This window comes from Cibotium barometz, chromosome 37, assembly GCF_041138505.1.
Source record: "Cibotium barometz isolate CiBa-2024 chromosome 37, ASM4113850v1, whole genome shotgun sequence".
Lineage (NCBI taxonomy): Eukaryota > Viridiplantae > Streptophyta > Polypodiopsida > Cyatheales > Cibotiaceae > Cibotium > Cibotium barometz.
In genome coordinates, this window is record NC_141082.1 from 9,562,810 (window position 1) to 9,575,378 (window position 12,569).

General features: G+C 40.1%; 1 pseudogene across 2 annotated transcripts; it reads right to left on the minus strand.

Moving 5' to 3' along the window:
• Nucleotides 1–9,867: 9,867 nt before the first annotated feature.
• On the minus strand, nucleotides 9,868–11,947 carry LOC147616915 (peptide-N4-(N-acetyl-beta-glucosaminyl)asparagine amidase A pseudogene; annotated as a pseudogene). Of its 2 annotated transcripts, XR_015262361.1 has the most exons (2): nucleotides 11,849–11,947; nucleotides 9,868–11,729 (listed from the first exon to the last, which is right to left on the minus strand). The product of XR_015262361.1 is annotated as a peptide-N4-(N-acetyl-beta-glucosaminyl)asparagine amidase A pseudogene, transcript variant X2 (transcript). The 2 variants fall into 2 exon arrangements; XR_015262360.1 differs by having other exon boundaries at nucleotides 9,868–11,939.
• Between the last annotated feature and the right edge of the window lie 622 nt (nucleotides 11,948–12,569).

Consider the following 12,569-nt stretch of genomic DNA (forward strand, 5'->3'; position numbering starts at 1 on the left):
GGATGCAAACTAAGCCTAATACAAACTATGTGCCAGTCCTAAGAACATTAAAAACACATTAACAAAAACAAAAACAACAAATTATTCTAAAAATTAAGCAAAAATCATCCTTTACAAAAACAAAAAAGAGAGCTATTCTACACCAAATCATACACAAATCACCATCAAATCCACATATTTTTCATGGAAAACCATTAATTAAGATAATGGGCAATGCGTAATGCATAGATTAGAGAAAAAAAGATGGAAAAAGCCAAGGGATGGCTTCCCGACAGAGCGGTGCCAAAAATGTTATGGCTCACCCTCACCCTCCTTAAAACACATCCAATAAGAGATTACATGGTGAACCCAAATTGTCATGAGGATTTTTCCAATTGCTGAGCTCGTAATCCTTGAGGTCTCCAAGCTCTATAACTCCTTGAGAAGCAATTCTACCATGCCTCCCACGAGCGTTGTCAAACAGTTGCGTTACACTACAGGTACTCGTCCCTCCTCTCACCTCATTTCACTCACCCACACTCACTAGCATGCATTAGGGAGAGAGATTAGCAAGAGGATTAGCAAGAGCAAGACTCAAGTGCACAATGGAAGAGTATGTTGTATTATGAGAGAAATTCACTTATATACATGGCCATAAGTGTTCACACTCTCTTAAACTGTGGCCGGTCGGGCACTTTAGGCTCATAAGAGGCCTAATGCTATTACAGTGACTACTCTCATAATATATCCATGAAGTAAATCACTTGGGACTTTATCCTACATGCTACCACATGCTCTTGAAGTGGGAATTGCCATAAGTATTCCATCACACCATTGCCCACCCAAGTTGTAGCTTTGGACACCATTGCTTCATATCTTGAATGTATGACCCTTTGGTGTATCTACCTTGACTCCTAGATGTACGATAATGGTGGTAGCTCTTGTTAACCCTAGGAACGGATTAACAATATCCTAGTTGGAAAATCCTCAAGATGCCTTATCTTGAAGGCCATATGTTTATTCACATGTAGATTTGGTTTGCCCCTATCCTCTCTTGATATCACTCTCTTATGGGTATTCTCACTAAATGGATTCCATCTCAGTCTTACTACATCAACTTTTATTGGCTACCCTCTACATGCTTTCTGCATATGGGAAATGTACACTACTCTAATAGATATCTACATTGCTTCAATTGGTGTTACCCATCCATTTATCTTGGCCTATCCCCAAGTCACATACATGTGATCTTGGTAATACTCTCCCATTTTGGTGACCCACATTACTCCCCTTGGAAAGTAGCTCATTCCCACCATTTTTCCTTAAGGCTGAAGGAAACCTCAAACTTTGAGAGAGGTGTGATGTAACCTTGCCTATAAAATGAAAAACTTTTTGTTCTTTCCCTTTCTTGTTTCTAATTGTATGTGTTGCTACTATTTGCAATCTTATCATTGATAGTAAGTTGGCCTATTCAATATTCTAGTTCTCTACTCTATAACTTTTGGTTCTAGCTATGATATATAAATCATAATAAAGTTATCCATGTCTTAGTTTGCCTATTCAACAGTTAGACTCCTCTCTCTCTCTCTCTCTCTCTCTCTCTCTCTCTCTCTCTCTCGCACACACACACACACACACACACACACACACACACACACATCATAGGCAATAGTAGCTCCACAACAAGTTGGTAGCATCATCTACACATCCAAAGAAAGTAATCAATCACACCCTTCTCTAGCATCTCTTAGGCTCTTTATCCATGCTTTTTTGCCTGCAATGAAAAAGTAAAATGAGGGAATAAATAAGATAGCAATCTCTAATTACAAAAGTAATGAAGATGTAACCATTATAAATGTTTCTAGCTAATCAGAAGAAAACATACTAAAGAAGAACTGCCCAACCTTCTTTCTTGGTGGAGATCATTGGAGTGCGCTCATCTCTAGGCTTATGGCTGCTCACCTCAATCTACAACTATGCCTGATAAGGAGGTCATGTGGAGCTTGACGCACTAGAAAGAAGTTTAGCAGCACCGTAGAGTTGGGAACACATATCTATGGTATTTTGAAACTCAGCCGAGAAAATAGGGAAGGCATAGGAATCGGGATCAAAAATGCTAGGCGAAAAGGGAAGGAGTAGGTGAATATCATCGTGTGGAGAATGGTGGGCGAATTCATCAGTTAATCTTTCTCTCTACTTACACCTAGAGTTGAGATTCTTTAATTGAGAGCCGTAAAATCGCTCATCGATTCATGTTCCTCTAGTTTTATATTGAGCTACTGATTTTTCTCTCAACTAGAGTTGAGATTCTTTGATTAAGAGACATAATCCCCAATTGATTCATGTTCCTCCTATTTTATGTTGTATAGTTAAGCTACTCAGGATCCATTTTGTCACCGCTTTGTGCAAAAGTTGGTATGAACACATTCTACAGCCTTATGAAGTTAATTTTTTCCTTAGGCTTAAGAGATTGATACCATTGGTGCGCTTTTCCATCTAGTGTCAAGGAAAGGCATGCATTTTTGTTTGGTCGCTCAAGGGTCCACATAGTGATTCAAAAATTTCTAGGTGTTGGATGACATCGCCATCATGTGTAAACTTTTGCATAAGCTTTACCGCATTTTGTGGCTTGGCTTGTGAAACTCTCGATGGTGGAAGAGCCATTCCAACTCCCTAGCGACCCCCTACCTATCTCTTCAACAACCATCCTTAGTAGTTCATTTGGTGTTACAACTACCAAATGTGGGGGTGGTCTTTCATTTCTTCTTGGTAAGACTCCCAGCACATCCATTTTTGTACCTCTTCCTCTTCCACGCCCGCCATGATATGCCTCATGAGGTAACAATGCAGCATTGATGACAATGGGGGTATGGTCATAGTTAAGTAATTACACATTTCTTAGTAGTCCACAAATGATAGGTCTCTAAGCATAGCCTCAAACTTTGGCCCTGGTGTGTTGACTTGTTCCCATGGTTCTTTTGAGGCTTCACCCCCTAAGTTGGTTGTAGTTGTATGGGTGACTGTGTTTACATCTTCTCGAGACTCTTTCGGAATAGGTCCAAGGATGGCATTCCTTCCTCCATAGCCTAAAACAATGTTTGTGCATTGTGCCGAGCAGTTTGATCCCCTAAACCTAACCATACTCTTTCTATGTTGTCCTGCTGAGACTACACATGCCATGAGCAGTTTGATCCCCTAAACCTAACCATACTCTTTCTATGTTGTCCTGCTGAGACTACACATGCCATGAGCAGTTTGATCCCCTAAACTTGATCATACTCTTTCTGTGTTATCCTATTGAGACTACATATAAATGGAGCTCTATCAAAGCATTGGGTCCTCCACACCTTGAGATGTTTTGACTAAAAAATTTTGGAAGCAAGTACCACCATAATTTAAGGCTTAAACTACCCTTTTGGCTCTATGTAATCACCGCATGATCATGCAAAGCAATAATCATACTCGTGATTGTGATAATCATGGTAATTTTTATCTGATGATATGTTTGAGTACTCAAGAGTGATAATCACATCTATTGATCCATGTTATTACCCTCTCAACCTATTTCTGATAAGGGTGATTGGAAATCAGGGCCGTGATCATGGAATGGGATCACCGCGTCCAATCAAGGGGCATGGTGATAATCAATCACCTGATTGGTTTTTTGCGTCAAAAAATCACCTGTAATGGGATCCAATAGCTCCTATGTTTTCTTTTTTTTTTTGAAAAATATAGATATGAGGTAGAATCTGCATAATCACGTTGTGATTTTTTGAAAATGTTATTTTTAATGGTTTTCTTTGCTTGTTTAATGCCTAAAAAATGAAAAACATCAACCAAAAGTACAAAAAAATTTGATTTTCCCTTCTTTTTCTCCTCGACTCTCTCCAACCTTATTCACTTCTCTACCACACACAACATTACTTCAAGAAGCCATGTTTTTGGAAAAGGGCTTGAGGGTGGGCAATGGTGGAGACTTAAAAAGGACCAAAAAAAGAACCAATTGCTTCCTTGGTAGCGGCACCAAAAATGTTATGGCTTGCCTAAGCCCTTGCAAGATTGCTCAAACAATAAGCTATGCTTACCTTAACTTGTCGTGTGGAGACTCACTAATTCCCAAATTTGTTTCTCTTGAACACTCCAAGCTCTACTAGTTAGTGCTAGCTTCTTCTCCCCTAAATCCCTCTCCTTGGTGTCACCTCAAGGAGCTCTTTGTGTACACCCACAAGGGCTCTCACTCTCACACAGTGAACAAGAGGCACATGTAGCAAGAATCATACATATTACTCTCTCTCTCTCTCTCTCTCTCTCTCTCTCTCACACACACACACACATGCACACACACACACACACACACAAGACTAGTATATACATTTGGCCCTTATTCACACAGGCTCCCAAAAGACTTATAATTTGTCATCTTGGTCATTGGGCAACCTTTCTCATAATACAACATCGTTCATGAAACTTATTTATAAGCCATCTATCATGTGTAGAGAAGAGATGGGGTTAACAACCCACACAAATTTGACAAGATCCTATTTTATGTTTTCTTCACTAGCACAGTGGAACTACAATTTGGGAAGATGTGATGCGGTGACACCTTGTTGAGTGTGCACTTGTGCCTCAAGGGGGATGACCTCATGTTGCCTATATGGATGTGGTTTTACATGGATTAGGGATCGGCCATAGAGTGGCTTTCTAGATTGATCAAAATCCTCGATGGAAGTCAATGAAATAATGGTATTGAGTGGACAGAGTTGTTCACCATAACCTAGGTGGTTTGTCAGATGTGGCTAGCTCAAAGTTGGAGTTAGCATCGACAATGGGTAATACTCTTGGAGAATGTTATTGCTCACATTGTTTTGTCGCTTCTTCCAAAGTAACTTTGATTGAAAGTTCCATCGGCTAGTGAGAGGTGGTCTTAATTGAGGTACCAAAAGATCGTACTAAGGAGCCTAATTAAGGAGGACATGGAGTTGGTCTCATCTCAAGGTGTAGAGTGGATTGTGTATGATGCACGTGTATGGAGAGGTCCTCTAGAGTTACTAAAGAGATTGTGAGGTGTATCAACATTAACATATCTACCATTGAATTTCACAACCATTGAGATGAGAGAGGATGTTGGATTATATATTTAGATACATGCATCGAGAGATCCTCCAAAGTTACTAGAGAGATCAGTAGGAGGAGCATTGATATTGACATATCTACATTGAGTTTCAAACCATTGAGATGAGAGAGGGTGTTAGATTTAGTGTGCTCGATATGTGATGGGGACATCTGCCATATTGTGAGATCCTTTAGGAGATGGTATGATATCTTGCATGTTTTCTTGATTAGGAATTGTGGTTCTATACACATTGTCAAGGTGTGGACAAGCTGATTGAGTCTTGGTCATGTGGACATAAGCTTGTATAAGAGTGTGGAACTAGATTTGGGGGAAATGGGTAGGTTACTGTGCAGACTAGTGTGTACATGATCTTGATGTGATCCAACTACCCCATTGGTTAGGGTTGGCTAGCTACATAAACCACTATAAGTAGCCCCCCTGTGTCTTATATTCATAATAACTTGATATCACTCTTGAGATTCCATTGGAGAAAATGTAGGAGCTCATCCAATCCAACTAACCATCGTCACCACGCGTACGTGGAGAAAGAGAGGATCATTATAACCACATGATTCATTGGTAATATATTCTTGGCATTCATCTTCTTCCAATCACTCATTCATCTATTTTCTAACATCATTTACCATTCTCATGGCACGCCCTTCTCAAAAGTAAGTGCCATTTTTTTTAATAGGCACATTTACATTACAAGAAAGTGGGCTAACTAATAATTGGACCCTTAGGAAGCCCCTGTCCCACCAACATCCAAGTCCTAAGGAGAAAATCCAATCTAACTATATGGCCCATAATATCTAGTTCACAGCTGTCCACCACCAACCTCATGCTAACCTCCTTATGTCAAGATTTAGGAGATGAGCTCATACTCAACTTTGTGTCCAATTTCTCGAACACCTCTCATGCCAAAATGTCTAGTAAGCTTAGGATCTTGATCACTTATAGTTTCAATTGACAAGCCATAAAGGTTGAATGGTTTCTCAATAAATAATTGAGAAAGTTTGTATAGCTATGATTTTCTCTTTGGTAAGAATAATTGAGCAACTTGTACAGTTAATATTTTCTCTTTAGTAGGAATAATTCTTGCTAGCTTGGTGAATCACCCAAATGGCATTATTCCCTCTCAAAGTCCGTGGTAGTCCAACCATAACATAAATATTGTGCCATTTGCCAACATTGGGGCACATCTTGTGCCAAATTCACAATGTATATATATTTTCACTTGACAATGTATCCATATGGATACATTTGCAATTTATCCATATGGTCACTTGGGACCACCAATATACAAAGTCTTTGGGCAAAAAAAGTGTATCGTGACTACTTCCATTATTAAATAAAATAGGCACAAGGGTTTCCATGAATTCACTTGACCCTCAGATTAAAGAACTTCATAATAAGCTCTCTAAAAACTCTCGTAAAAAAAACTTAATTATCCTTCCACCCCAATAAAATACTCTACAAAGAGTGAAGGTCTACAGTTTCATCAAACTCCATTCATTTGACTCCATAATAAAATCCTCCGTGAAAATATCCTTAAAGGCCATCCAAGTCCTCAAAGTGGGGGGTTTCATAAACAATAATAATCTAATATCCCACTAGATACGATATCAATAAAATGAGATTCAACCAAGCTCTCTGATACAATAGATGCCTTTCCTTCTTCTCCCCATATATTTTTAGAGTGAACCACTTGTGGGGCAATCCACTATTATTATTCACATAGAATAACCCACGCTTGAAGATTTAGCACAATAGGATTCTCAACTCAATTGGATCCATACGGGCCACCATTGGTTGTTGCAAAGGTATTACTATTGCACCCATTGAAGCATGAGAGACCAAGATAATATGAACACCCTAGGTTTTCTATCCTCCTACACTAGGTATGACCAATTTGATCATAAAAACTAGAGGTTAAAGCTTCCAAATTTTGGACTTATAAAATATTTTCTATACAAATTTAACTCCAAACAAATTTGACAAAACATATAATTAATTAATGCATGCTATAGCACCTCCAAGTATTTCCATATACATGGATCTAAGGGAATTCGACCACCACAAATGAACCCCTCCCATAATGAGTCCATGTATTCTACCAAGTCCATTTAAATAAATTATGAAAAACCATAATACAATGACAATGGTTATAACAATGTACCAATTCATGTCCATGCATTATGCACTAATGCTTGGAAATCTCACACATCACTTAGCACATGATGCATCTAAATATATATTTTAAACCCCCCTTCCAAGAGAGCTTTAAGCATTTAATATATTTTTATATGACCAAAGACATTTTTTTAAGATTAAATGGAAAGAAAAAAACAAATTTTTTAAAATAAAATCAAAAGTTTTAAATAGAGTCAAGAGTGGTCTTTGAGTTTGAAGGAATAGAGGGTCTACTAAATGGTAGAAACTCTGTGTTTCAAGCATGAAGAATTGAGTGTAAAGGTTTTCACTTCAAAGATGAGTTTTGAAAAGCATGGATTATTATTAAGCTTTACAAAGCCTAATGACAATTGAAACTTTAAAGAATAGCTTTTTTCTAATAAAAGGAAGCACTTGTAAAACACCTTTGAATTTTGCAAATAGTTAAAAAGATTTGCTTTCTTGAAATATATCCAAATTTCAAGGCTATAGTAGAAATACACGTGTAAGCTTTTTGTGTAACAAAAATTTACACATTAATGGGAAAAAATTCAAGAAGACTAAGTTGGGGGGTTAAATGTCATAAGGATAGAGATTATTCTCCTTATCATGAATTATTGTTGAAAGAGATGATGGAGAGGAAGTTTCAATTCTTTTTTGTAAGGTTTAATAAAACTTCTCTCTCTCTCTCTCTCTCTCTCTCTCTCTCTCTCTCTCTCTCTTTAGGAGATGATTTCTGTACCCATGTTCTATAACCCAAAATTTCTTAGCCCATGTGTGCTTAACTCGTTGTAGAATGTGCTATTCAGGGTCTCTATAAATAGGTCCATTCACCTTGTGTTGATGTATGAAAGCAAGTTGCAAGAAACTCAAACTTCATCAGAATATAACAACTGCACACCAGGTGCAAGAGAATGTGCTTATTCATGTGATCAAGGGTTGCATATGCATGCCGTAAGAGCATATGTCTAAGATCAACTGCTTGATTGAAGGTATAGAATAGATTCTGTCTATCCTTGAGTTCCATTTTGGACAAGAATTGTGCAAATTCATCATTGCATCATTTATACCTTTAGAGTCCATAAAAAGCAAGGGTTCATGGACATTAAATAATCTCTAACACTTGTTTGTGCTGCTAGCAATTTCAAGAAAGTCATAACTGGCAACTTAATGGCCACATCCGTCTTCTTATTGGACTCCAACACTGTCCATGTGGCACCCTTCTTCATCTCACATTGATAATAGAAACACATGTACATTGAAGAACACATAATCAAGTAGTGAAATGTGACACTTGACGGAACCACTCTACAAGAGAACGCATCACCCCGACGCACACCCTCTTCAACACCCTAGTCTTCTCCTCAACACATCACCTCAATGCACACCCTCTTCCTGCCCACCCTAGTCTTCTCCTAATAAGTTTACCACTCAATCCTTGCATATGAACATAGATGAGCTGCAGTGTGGATTAAGAGATTGAAACAAATATGCAAACACATGCATTGGCACAAACCAACTCAGACCTACAGACCTTATAGCCTTAGAAAACTTCAAGGATCCACGACGAATTTGGATTTCAAAATATCTGTGGAGGACCACTTATCTGGGGCTGGACATTCAACATTTCCTAGCAAAGGGCTAAGAATTAACTCCAACCTACCATACTCACATGGATAAGCCAGTGCTATGGACAGATACTTTTTTTAAAATATCTTCCTACAAGAGAGAAAGGTGACAAGTTAACAAACATCAACTCCCCTACACTTACTTGGAGGGCTTCAAAACACCCAATTAAGCATTTGGAAGATTGGTCTTCCACCAGATTAGAAGGAAATATGTCTGCAAGTCCAAGCAAAAGATAGATAATTCAAACAAAGTCATTCAAATGAAAGGGACTGTCATCAAATCTCTCAAGTAATTTAAAAAAAAAACTGTAATTACTTACAATGTTGGCCATTGTTAGGGCCAATATCCAAGTCGCATGCCATGTACACATGCTGAACGCTTGTCGCAAGCAAACCATGTTCCTTGGACTTCCTAAAACTGCCCACTGATTCACTGAAATGCCTCTTTGTCGACTCTATGGGGACTTTTTGAAACTTGGTTGCATGAACACCCAAGAATCTTTCTTGAAAGTTTCTCCCATCCATGTTTGGGTTCATCGTTAACATTGTGCATGAAGGCACAAAACATATGGAGTCCTTGAAGCAACCTTGTGAGCCTGGAGAATTCATGTCTAAACTGACAAGGGAAAACAAACATCTTTGACATTGACATTCATGTTTGGGATCATCTATGACATTGTGATGAAGGCACAAAACATATGGAGTCCTTTAGGCAAACTTGTGAGTAAACTGACAAGGGAAGACTAAACAAAAGTGGATAGAAAAGGAAAGGCAAGCTTTAGCAAGAAAAATGGAAAATAGAGTGGGTGCATGCGTTAAGAGAACCTTAAGATAACACACCCTTAAATGATGTGTGAGAGAACCTTAAGATAACACACCCTTAAATGCAATTAATATGCTGTAATATAATCTACTCAACCTTTGCTAGACCGGGAGGATCGTAAATTCCCAATTAAGTGCAGGTTGCAAGTTGATGCAGAAAACGAGTGCAGCATGCTTGCCCCAAACACTGCCTTGACAAACTTTATTTCCGGCCCTAGCTTGGGAGAATTGAAGCATAACTGTAGCTACTTTTACAATATTACTATTACCAATTCACCCACAACATTTAAATTATCCACTTGTCAATTACTTATTGCAGTGCATGACGTACTAGAAGAGTCATACAAAATTGTGTAGTTTTTGGTGCTCAATGTTCTCCCATAGCATCCATGGCTGCCTTTAGAGCTATATTGTTGATGCAATGCTCCAAACCCTGCTATGACTGTATTGTTTACAATGGTTAATGCACCCTCACCTTGCTGACTGTTCTTCAGAAATCTCAAAGAGCTTCCTGAGGCTGAGAGAGTGGATATCTCCTCATTGAAAGCATGGCTGAAATTGCAGTTCAAAATCAAAGAGCTATTTGCCCCTATGTAGTTGAAACAGGCAAGGTCAAGTGGGAAAGAGTGAGACTCCTCTTGGAAGAAGACCACCTTTGATGGCGCCACAGCCTTGATCGCCCCTTTTGTGCGTATTGTTTGACTGGCTGTCTGTGTTGCTGAGTTGTTTTTGAAAACGAGGACATTGTCAAACTCAAGAGTGTGTGTAGAAGACACAGAAAGATTGCCCATGGAGGACACCACATAGCCAGAGTATGAAAAAGATCTGCTGGCTGTTGTGTGGAAAGTTCCATCCAAGCCTTTGAAGTGTGACCTCAGCTTGGTGGCAGACGCGGGTGCCGTGTAGCTTAGTAGTTTACCAGTGGTTTGAATGGTATTTTGATCCAACCAAAGGTGAAGATTTCCATCAATAAGCCAGTTGCCTATGGCTTTCTCCACTCTGATACTCATAGTATGCTCTTTCCCATCTGTAAGGGCCCCCACAAATGGAGTCAGGTCAAAGTCGTAAGTGGGTAGATTGAAAGCTCCAATTCCTGCAACGGGGCGCCAATACAGGTTGATGATGCCTCCTGTATACACTACAGGATAAGGCCAGACAGCAGCAACGAGATTGCCATCTAGGAAAGCCTGCAGCTCTCTGAAGGGGCCATTGCCAGGAACCCCAGTAAGATTATTGCTTGTGATGTACTCATTGGGAGGATTTGTGTACCAGAACTCATCGTCACCATGGAAAGAGACGTAGATTTCGAGCACTGTTTTGTACACGTTGGAAGGGACAGAGAAAGTTTTGTGGGCAACGTAGGAGTCGTTTGAGATCTGGAACCAGTGGCCGCTGGGTAATGGTGATGAGGAGGATATGGGCAAAACTAGATCTGCAGGTGTGTCATGGGGTTTGCTATGTTCAAAATGGGAAGCCGAGAAGAAATCGAGGGTGAGGTTGATGTGGAATATGCCGGTGTATGTGCTGTCAACGAGGTTGCCAAGCTCAACCACAATGGGCTGGGGTTTGGCAAAGAGGGAGGTGTACCGTGTGACATCTTTCTTCACTTCCCAATAGATGCCTTGTTTTGTAGGCTCTGCGGTGCATGTACGGAGAAGCTCGACGCCACCGAACCAGACGGCAGCAATGCGGTCGAATTGGCGGCCGATGGAGGACCCACTCCATGTGAGGACTATGCGGGTCCAATGGGAGGGGCTACGGCAGGCCTGGGAGGAGGGGGGGGTGTAGTTTGCCATGGCAGGGGGGAGGCTGTAGGTGTTGGCAAAAGAGTGTTGGAAGATGAGAAGGGAAGAACAGGGGTGATGGGGAGGGGGGTCAAGGGGGGGGCTTACCTCAAAGAAGGTGAGAAGATGTGGTTGTTGTTGATGCTGCTGCGGCTGCTGCGCCCGGTCCTCCATAGCTACTGACCCGTCCATAGCTGCTGATGGGGAGTCCTCCACAACATGGATGAGCGTCTGGCCCAGTTTCAAAAAGGGCCGAGAATGAGAAATTGGAGTGCCATAGCAGGCGCGCTTCTCAAAAAGAATGAAGAAAAACAGAACGCAAAAGCTTGGCTTTGGGAGGAACCCAACACCTGCGTGGGAGTTCTTCGTCATGTCCTTCCGTAATCGCGTTACACGATAATGGGCATTGGGCTCTTCTTTCTTTCATTTTTCGGCGAAGAGAGAGTCTTATTTCAAATTAAATAAATTATCACTAAAGAACGATTCCAAAACTTGAAGGTTTTCTTGTGGCAAGAATCTGACAATTCCCATGCAATATTTCTTTCTACTTGTCTTTTAGTGAGCTAGCAACTTGGCAAAACCATGGCCTAGCCTAATGCATAACAAGTCTACCTGATATTAATGTCTTTTCAACACTCAAATTATACACACACACACTCACACACGTGCGCGCATGCATGTGTGTGCACTCTCTCTCTCTCTCTCTCTCTCTCTCTCTCTCACACACACACACACACACACGCACACACACGCACACGCGTGCACGCATGCGCACACACAAATTAAAATTGGATTTCGCTACACTTTTGGGATTGGTAATAAACATCTTACCCTTTTTTTTTATAAAGGAAATGTCTTTTTTGGGAGCTTGAGCCAAAGGAAATGATAGAGAGGGGCTCAAGGGCCCATGTTTTAATGGAGGGGGCCTAGAGAAAGAAGGGTTGGTGACATGGTGAGAAGAAAGGTGATGGATATAAGTTACCAAACTTAGCTACTTTTAACAATAGATTCATTAATGTCAAACTCCATAATAATAAAGGCATAAGCATTTATGAAGGAATGGGACTTCAC